Source organism: Lepeophtheirus salmonis, chromosome 7 (assembly GCF_016086655.4).
Source record: "Lepeophtheirus salmonis chromosome 7, UVic_Lsal_1.4, whole genome shotgun sequence".
Classification (NCBI taxonomy): domain Eukaryota; kingdom Metazoa; phylum Arthropoda; class Copepoda; order Siphonostomatoida; family Caligidae; genus Lepeophtheirus; species Lepeophtheirus salmonis.
The window spans coordinates 30,325,020-30,335,300 of NC_052137.2; the positions used below are offsets into that span (position 1 = coordinate 30,325,020).

General features: G+C 31.1%; 1 protein-coding gene across 1 annotated transcript in view; it reads right to left on the reverse strand.

Annotated features, from left to right (window-relative positions):
- LOC121122017 (uncharacterized) overlaps nt 1-8,486 on the reverse strand; it is a 59,650-nt gene extending 51,164 nt beyond the window's left edge. Inside the window, exon 1 of the mRNA XM_040717027.2 lies at nt 8,347-8,486. The gene's annotated coding sequence lies outside the window, so the exon portion shown is untranslated. The remainder of the gene's footprint in view (nt 1-8,346) is intronic.
- Between the last annotated feature and the right edge of the window lie 1,795 nt (nt 8,487-10,281).

A 10,281-nucleotide genomic window follows, 5' to 3' on the forward strand; every position in this document is an offset into this window, starting at 1 on the left:
TTCCAGGTAAATTTATCGACAGTAGTATTTATCTCTAGTATTCTAGTTATTCTGAATCTGAAATAACTTATAAGTTTCTACAAGTTGATTATAATGTAATGCACAAAGTCGTAAGATGCAAGCTCAACCAATTTGATCTTGCTTTTATTATTTTTCATCACATTGGCGCTCAGTCCTAAACAAAAGTCGAACTTTGTGGATGTACAAAATACTCAATGTAGCAAAGTTTTGGTTCATTTCAATCAAAATAGAAGAACACATTATGGCAAATGCAATAATTGTGTAAAATTTTAATGGCTAAAGGCTCAAATAAAACTGGACTTCGTGAACATGTAAAAAGAAAGCACGAAATCAATAAGATGAAGACGAAACATCTCTGAACAAAAGAAAATTTTTTGAAATGTATTTCAACCAAATAACAAACGCTAAAAAAAATATTTTTATGAAAAAATTGCTAGGATGTGTACTTATGATCATTTGACTATATTGCTTCTAGTTAAACTTTGCAATTTGGGCTCAAAAAAGTTGGTTATATACAAGTATCTGGAATCCGTTAATCACTACTTTGAACTAAAATTAATGCAAAATTGGGATTTTAATTTTAATTCAATGTTGTAACTAAACAATTACTTGTGTATTGTGTATTCGTCCAAGGGTATTGAACACTTCTTCTTCAATTGGATTAATTTTAAAATGTCTTGTTAGATGGAATGTGTTTAATTTTTGATTGGCTTAGATATTCAGTTTTATGAAGCTAAGAAAAATGGAAACCATAATTTTTTTTTTCTCCTACAGACGTTACATGAATACAAATCTTCACAAGGAAGAAGGAAAAAACTTTCATCTTGGAATTATGCACGTTTATTGTTCCACACTAGTTACTAAACTGGGCTTCGTTTTTGAATTTTTTTTTTGGAAAAAAAAATTAAAATTATAAATTTTTTCAACAAAAAATTCAAAAATCCACAAGTATTCAAAAAAAAATTCAAAAATTGAACATTTTGAAAAATGAAATAAAATTTCAAATATTAATTTTTTTGGAAAAAAAAGTGAAATATTAAAATTTCTAGTAAAAACTAAAAGTTCCTTAAGGGGGGGGGGGCTACTTCTCTTCTGGCCCACCCCCTGCGGACGCCCTGCTAAAGCAGTTGTTGGTGTGACTGAGCATCAAATGAAGTTTTGAATTGATTTGGATCATTGTTGCAACGAAGGATTGAGCCGGTGTTGTGCATAAATTTAGACACCTAATTAAACCCATTAGTATAAAATGTATTTATCATGTACCTCATTTGTCTTTTAACAAAGAAAAAAAAAATACAAACTTTTTCTATCAAATTCTGAAAGAGAGGATGATTTTTTCCAAGGATGATGAAAATAAGAATAGAATGAACAAGAGAATGAACAAGAGTATGGCAGTAAACAGTTGAGTATTGAGACAGAAAACTAATTAAAAGCAAAAAGATTCCTGAATTTCAACGGATGTTAAGGCCATTTTGAATAAAGTTATACAAATGTACAAACTTTTTCCACAAGAGCACATCAAAAAATGAGGAAAATTAAAAAAAAAAAAAAAATATTTTTGAGAGTAATGGAACGGAGATCAACCTTCTTTTAGATCCAAACACTCATTGGAATTTATATGTGATAATAATAAGGAGTTTCCTGGAGGTAAAAAAAAACACTTTTTGAAATTGCCAGGATTGAAATAGAAAAAAGAAAAAACTGAATTATACATTTTATTTGTGTCGATAATTTTCCCGATAATTTTTTAAGCATTATCGATATTATTCATTCCTGAGAATCGCAAAAAGATATATTATTTATCATTAGTAATTGCTATAAATATAATCTATAGCTAAAACTAAAGAATAGTCCCTGTTTTACTACTTCAAAAGATTTGCTCTAAAAAAAGTTCGATCTTGATGGTTTTTTTTTTCAGTTTAATCTTATAGAATATTAAATAAATACGCAATGTAAGGCTGCGGAATTTTTATTCGAATTTAAAAATAATTAAGTCAATTATTTGACTAATTTTAATAAGTAATTAATATTTTAAGAACAAGAAGTTAACTCACATTAAAATATGTTTCATATCCAATGTATTTGACTATTATTTATTACAGAATAGCAGTACTACACAGGATTGCTCGGAAAAATTAGGTTTCGTCTATTTTTTTTTTTTTTTCTAATATAGAAGAAATCTTTTTGTTATATATATATATACCTTGATACAACTATATTTTCACTTATCATGTTATAAAAACATTAGTTTTAATTTATAAGATATTAAATACAATATTCTTCAATATTTCAGTAAAATCCTTAGGCAATAGTGTTCTTGTGCATCTAAATTGATATAACAAAACTTGTAGTTTTGCAGTTATGTAATTAATTTACGCTTAATATAGGCCGGTATAAAAGTAAGAAAAATCTTTATGCACAAGATGCAAACTTAAAATTGAAAAAAAACCCACTCAATCACTTTGTACATTATATTAATTATATGCGTACACTCGAATAAAAAATGTTTGTATGTCTCCAGTGATTGTTGACGACAAAAGAAATATGTTCTCTCTTCCGATGTTTTAACATATAAACTACCCAAGGTTAGTAACTTAGTAACTACTCTATCTTCATGCAAAATAATGAAAAATCCGTCATCCTATGAAGGCCTCTTATCATATAGACAACCCTATCTTTTTCTTTTTTATTTGATCTAAAAATTGATTTTGTTTTGATTTGCCCACTAAAAACATTAACAGTCTATTGTTTCCTATCATTTTCATCCAATTAAAAAGACTATCCCTAGGGCCACTTTTTCTTCTCTTAAAAACCCCCCTCTTTAAAATTATTTCTCTTTCCAAAATTTCATTGGCCGTAAATACACCACTTTTATTAAAAACCTCTGCCAAGATATCTACCTTCTGATTGACATATTTGATATATATGGGAATCTGCTATTCTCTAAAACTAGTTCCTTCTTTTTTCCCCCCAGAAGAGGCTTATATCATTAGTTATCCGTATAATTTTGTATGGTATCTTGCATTTCTCTCCCTCTAATGCAGTAACCATTATTATAACCCTAGCCCGCCTAACTTTTTGGGGAAATTAATTAGAGTCCCGATATCCTTCTACTTCTTCCTTCTGGCAATAAAAAATTATTAGATATTATGTGAATCTTCTTGTATAAAATATCCGAAAAGGTGTCAGTTTCAAAATATGTGTTAATGTAGATAAAATAAGTGATCTCTATATTTGAATTCTTCGCACTGTACTCTTGTTTTCAAAATTGCGTACTTAGAGGTTGTTTTTTGAATCTTTTGCCCAATAATTTTCATGAAATTTTCAAGAAATCTTTTTTGTTACTCTTCATTTTTCATGGGCCTACATTTTATTTCTTTTAACGTGTTTTTTCCTCAAGAATGAAAGACTTATAGTAAGACATTGATAATTTTTTTAAAATATGTTGTAATCACTGATGAGTAGTTTAGTTTTGAGAGCGCTCACGTGAAAATGCGATTTAATCCTTTTCTAATCCTGGAGGTTGAAACACATCGCCTGGTCGGGGGGAAAGAGAAAAAAACAATGGTTTTGAGTCGAAGACACTACTATTGTGATTATAGTTGGTAATTACACATTGGAACGTTGGAATAGGTTCCTCATGGACTTGGAGTGAGATTCCTGACTCTGGATTGATTTCACCTCCCGCAATTAACTGGAGTATGATCAACTTACTAGCTGCCTAATTCCTGGGCTCTGAAGTCTTGACCATGTCTGACAAGTTTTGCTGCAGTCCCAATTGGACTGATCATGAAATTTTTCGCTTCCTGGAGATCCTGCAAGAGGATGACACGATGAAAAATCTCCTGGCGCAACGGAATAAGCAAGTTTCTTTTTCTAAATGGCGAAACGGCTCTGCTCGGAGAGCGCTAACAAAACATTGGAACAATGTTGGATCAAACTGAAAAATCTCAAGTTTCAGCTTTGATATGTCAAGAATCGAGTTTCAAATTTAGACAGTTTGGATCTGGAGGACGAGAAAGTGGTGAAGAAGTTAGACTGTCAGGGCAGAGGAATCTCCTCTACGAGCATTGAACATCTCAAATATCAAAATATATAAGTTGCAAACAAAATATTTTGGAGAAAGGGGACGAAACGATCTCCTACAACAGAACCAAAAGTGTGACTCCCATCCTCATTGAAGATGATCCGATTAGCTCCAAGCCTTCTTCTGTCAACGACAACAATAACGGCACGGACAATGTAGACAAAGAGCCAAAAAACAGAAATGTGACAGTTATAGCATGAGCTCAGTTCATGGTGAAATTCAAAATGCACATAGTTCATAGACAGCACGCTTGGGAGTTATTCTCTTGAACTTGATGTGTGGACGCCCCAGTGATTCCTAGAGAAATAAATATACTTTATGTATATGGATTTCACCATAAACTTCCTAGGTTAGTTGGAGTTATTGTTATACTATAATGTTTAAATTATAAATGGGAACCAGAGTGCTTTCGATTGTAACGACGATCCATGGAAAGGTGGAGGTAAGGGATTACGAAAAGCAGCTCTTTGGCATGCTTTATCATGTAATGCCTCAGTATAACTCTGCTTAAATACAAAACTCAAAGCAGCAAAGCCGGACGTGGACTCTATTCCCAATAACGATAACAATGATTAAATGTTGACGGACAACTACGATTACTACTTCTACTACTATTACAACTAATAATTACGATGATCATTATGATAATTACAATACTTATTATTAAGATAATTAGTGTTCAACCCTTGTCAACCATAATATTTTTATTCTATACTTTCAAAAAAAAGAAGAAAAAAAGAGAGTACTCACTTTTAGAAACAAACAAAATTTATTTTAATATACCAGCATTAAAGTTTTACTCAAATTTTAGACTATACTGAAAATGCACATAAATTATGATATATATAAGGGACCAATCACAAAAACATACAGACACAGTGCTCTTGTTATACATCTACGGGCCCACAATATTTCATTATTACGCTTACATTATTATTTCTTGTACCAAAATATTTATATGATATATATCAGGGAGCACTATATACAGTGTATCCTGTATACATGCTCGATGCTATATGCACATTGCAATCGTCTGTAAATTTCATTAATACGACAGCACATTTATTTCTAGGCTGACAATAAAATTATAAACTACATCATGGAGTAATATATACGGTGCACCCAGTGACTTGCTTTCATATATGCATACAAACACACAAAATTTGTTCTATTAATAAAGATAAGCTCCTGTATTTTTTTTGCCTCTTAAATATTCTTGGGATCAAAAATTTCAATGGTATTTTCGTTTTCCATAGCTTAAATAAGAATTAAAAAAGTACGTTTTAGCCTGCAGGGCTTCCAAGACCTGAATTTTTTTATTGCATAGTATTATTTACTAATGGTATTCCCTTATTTCCTCGGATCCCACAATTTAAATAATTCTTCCCCGATAAATTAGAGGTACTAGTGTGTACACTGTACTAATAGGAGGTGATTAAAAGCTTGTACAATATGCAACATTAGCTCTTGGTTTCAATAATCAATAACTTCATAATTAATTAATGCATGATATTTTCTCCAAAAAACAAAGAATTTTTTATTAACGAATTACGATATTTTTTGGAGGCATTTTACATATTTACCTTTGATGACAAGAGATAAAAAATTAATAAATATTAAATTTTATGCTTTTATACATACTAAATATTAAATTTTATTTTATGCTTTTTTACATACTAAATATTATACATATAAAGGCTTTCTCCCATGGATATACGAGTATCCCAATGAAGCAGGATTCTCATGGGTTATTTTTATGACATTAAATAATAATGATTCAACTCTTCATAATTCCCCTGTGAACAACCTTGCCTTGCATTATAGTAGGTCTACGTAGAGTGTTTTTATAGGTAACGTCAGCATTTTCAATGTCGGCTATCTTGTGGGTTAGTTTATGCACATACATAGTGTGCAATAATAAATTAATTATTACAACATTTGCAAGAAAAATACATTTGTCTCTAATTACTCTACTTTTCTCGCCCTAATCGATCACAAACGAAATTAGTTGTAGAAATAATCAATTCTAAATGGATTTTGGGTATCGATTAATTTGAATTCATACGAATATCCCTCCTTGTCTTTAGGATAATTTAGTGTTCAACACAAATATTTAGCCTTTTTTACCTCCACTACCAAGTTGAATGGAGATTATGTTTATGACTCTGTGTAATTTCAAAAAAAGATATATTTAAAAAATATCCACCTCCGAGGATTTTTCTCCCTTTTTGATATTTAAGTGATCCCAATTTTTATGGGGGGTGTACTAGTAAATACTCAACAACATCATCATATTTTTTCCATTTCAATGCCAATTTCATGCCGTCATCCCCGTAAAAGAAAGATTGAAGCAATCGAAGGAAGATTCTTCTTAATTGATCATCCATCTCAAGAGATGTTCAAATTCGGATTCAAAATTCCACGAGGGACTACGGTAGGAGAATTTATACGAGTAAAACAACCAGACCTCATAAGGGAGGAGAGTGGACTCCTTTCAAAAATACAAAAGGGAACAAAAATCCTTCTAAATGCATTTATTTAATATTTTTTCAAAAATTATACATTCAATATTTTTCTATAGTATGAGCTATGATATTCCTCATCACTACGTATGTGGTATGAATAAGTTATGAGGGTCTAAAGAAGAGTGTATTTTTTCAGCCTAAAATTGGAAATATATCGAGTTCAGAACGACATACAGAATCAATAACATCACTATTACATAGGTTCTTCTATTCTACTAGAAATTTGGGGATTGTTATAAGGATAAAATAAGACTCTGAACAATAATAATCCCGAATTACTATAATCCATTTCAAACTTTAGATGACTGAGAAAAAAACGGAGATTAATTTTGGATTTCGCGCTCAAAGATAATTTCCTTTTTTGGCTTAAATTCATTTCTACAAAATAAATGTTCCCCATTTTTAAACTCATTTGATAAGGTTTTCATCGAGATTTTATGAAAATGTGTCAACTTATTCAATTAATACATATTTCCAACATAAACATCTTACGTGGGGCCCCTTTCATTTGAGATGTAGACAATGAGGACGTTGAAAAGTATCTATAGACCTATTACGCATTAATTTAGAGATGTAAAAATTTCTGGAATTCCGGTGAGAATATGTTGGAAAAAGTCTTTGTTGATAATAATCTGCTAAATATTCGTGCTGTATGAACATGTATGAAAATAGAATATTCAAATGTGATAAATAGGGATTGACTATAGATTAAAAAAAGTTATATATTAGTAAGTACAAAATATTAATCTTTTGATTAATTATTTCTCCCTATTTTGAAAATTCAAACTTATCAGAGAGCAAGGACAACATTAATTAAGAGTGATTTATGTCATCAATACATGTTGTCTGAGAGTTACTATTTTTTATGACATTCTCACATGCGTTGTTATTTAACTCAACTCAATTTTGACAATATTTCCACCTCTAGTTTTAGGTATAGTAGGATCACTTTACTTAACTTTGTCAGCTGACATGTTTTTTTATTGGAGCTCAGGCGTGGTATTTACATTCTACGGGGTTCAAGTAATTTTCACATCTATATGGTTTAAAATATGCTTATACATATATAGCAGATATATCGTAAAATTATGTTTGTTAGACGGTTCAAAAACTATTGTTTTTCCGAGTCAGTGTAGAGTGATTCCATTTAGACCGATTTATAGCAATATTTTGGTCTTTAACAATCTAACCGTGGACTGAAAATTTATTTGTCAAATTGTTATTTAATTGGTTTAAGAATGTGGAGCCCTGAAAATTGAATTACTCAGCTCTCATGGAAATAAGCCACCTATAAACTTAATATGGAATGATCAAAGTGATGTTGGCTCATTTGAAATTGGATTGACGTCATATGTACATTAAAATATCCGTCTTCTTGAGGGTCTTAATAGGACGAATCCAGATGGATCCTAAGGTTAAATTAGATCAGTAAAAAAATCGCTCTAGAATTTACAAACGGAATCCCAATACTAAATTAAATCCCTATTAATTCTATCAATTGAAATATAATTACAGCGATTATTGTAATTTATGATAAAATAATGTACGAATGATTAATTCTTATAATAAGTTTACCTTTGATTAACACTGATTACTCTACCAATAATAGCATTTATACCTATACTAGAATAATGATTTACCTGTGCAGTATTTTACCTTCTAATTAGACGTGAAATTTTTTTCATTTCATAAGTAATTAATTAAGGGGCTTACCTTAATTAATAAGAATGAAGGAATCCAAAAATATTAATTGTGTCTCCCTCAAGGAATAGTTACCAAATAGGAAGAGCAAGAGAACGAAGGGTACAGAATAAAAGTCTCTACTTTTAGAAAGGCATTCAAATAAGAACTATATTTTGATCATCGAAGAATATATAATATGTGTGAGGGAGAAAAAAACAGTTCCCTCCGTCGTTGAAGAGAAGCTCTCTATCAGCGATAGGATATTATCCAACATTTGACATAATTTAAATTCAAGAGAACGAATTGGAGAGCTTAAAATTTTGGAAATACATTCATTTGATGAAAGTGTTCTCCAAATTTATTTCAAATTCTCTTAATACGCATATATTCCTCTCAAAATAAACTTCTCATCGTTTTTGGAAAGCATACAGTGTAAGTATTACGCCAGTAAGAGCTCTGAGATCCCTTATTACTTGCAATCGATGTTGGGTTATTAAACAGAAACTATATTTTCCTTAACAGCGGCAAGAGCCTCTCCAGAAAGGTTATTAATGCAGAATTCTTGACCGGTGTGGCCATTGAAATTGAACCAAATGAGTACCAGGAGGTGATGAAAAAAGTTGTGTAGACTTGGGGGGACCACAACATCAATTCAAGTTTGGAGGAAAGATAACCTCGTTGATTTTTTCTGTTCTCCAAACTTGCAACCCTATCTTCAACAGTCTGCTCCCTACTGGACTATGGAATATGGGGCTTCGTACAGAGCAAGGCCTGCAATGTCTCCCACCGCAATGTTGATTCCCTGAAGCTATCTGCTAGGAGGGAGTGGGATGATATGTTAAATGACTACGTCATCAAGGTGTGCCAGGCCTTCTGCCCCACACTGGAGGCTGAAGGATGATATTTCGAGAAATAAGAAAAAAAATACTCCAGATACTATGACAAGTTGCTCTTGATGAAGTTGATTAAAATCTTATGTAAATTAATAAAATAAGTAATAAATGAACGTATGGCCTCATGGTCGTAGGAAGTAGTATAGCCTGATTTTTGTATCTTTCAAATTGAGGAAAATATAACAATGGACCAATGGACTTAACCTGACAATGGGGCCATTCTCAAGGAATAACATCACATTATTTAAAAATAGTATAATTCTAACTATTTCTTTTAGTGGTGGCAACTTTCATATAGGGAGGATGGCTCATGTGCAAACGTAACCTCTCCTAGACTATACCTATATGGTTTTTCATATTTGCTGCTTCTTAAAATCAAATCACATGAAAAAAGTTAATCACCAACGTTGCAAAAATGCATTTAGGGAGGCCTGTTTTTGTGTGAACAATTGTATTTTTGCAATAGCTACAGTAATCATGTTCTTATTTCAAAGATCCTGTATCTCTTTTTTGCAAAGAAGAATAAATAATTTGTGAATATATTTAATAAGAATGTTCTTCTTTATTCAAGACGTTATGAACAACATAAAAACTCAAAAATGTAACTACAATTTTAACAACACTTTTACTCAGTTAAACATTTATTTAAGTCTGTCATGTATAACTGATTACATTGGTAGTAAATATGTTACAAAACATCTGCCCACAGCTTTAAAATATTGTGTTTTTTTTTTTTTTTTTTTCAACATCTGGAAAGTACTTTGAACAAATGAATGCCTTCTACATCAATTTTTTCCCCTCAATTATCCCTTCAAGATGTTATATTTTTCATTATGTTGAGTTTAATAATGACACCGATTGTTTATGGTAGAATTATCAAAACTTACACATGACATATCAAGCCTACGGATTTTCTACTCATCTCTGTGAATGTATTAGAAAATTGTCTTTTTTACCTGAAAATTGTACCCTCTGTGTCGAATTTTATCTAGTTTGACAAAGACAAACTACTGTTTAGGGTGTGTGGCTAATTAGAAAAATTAATAACGCAATGGCCGTCAATATGTAGATG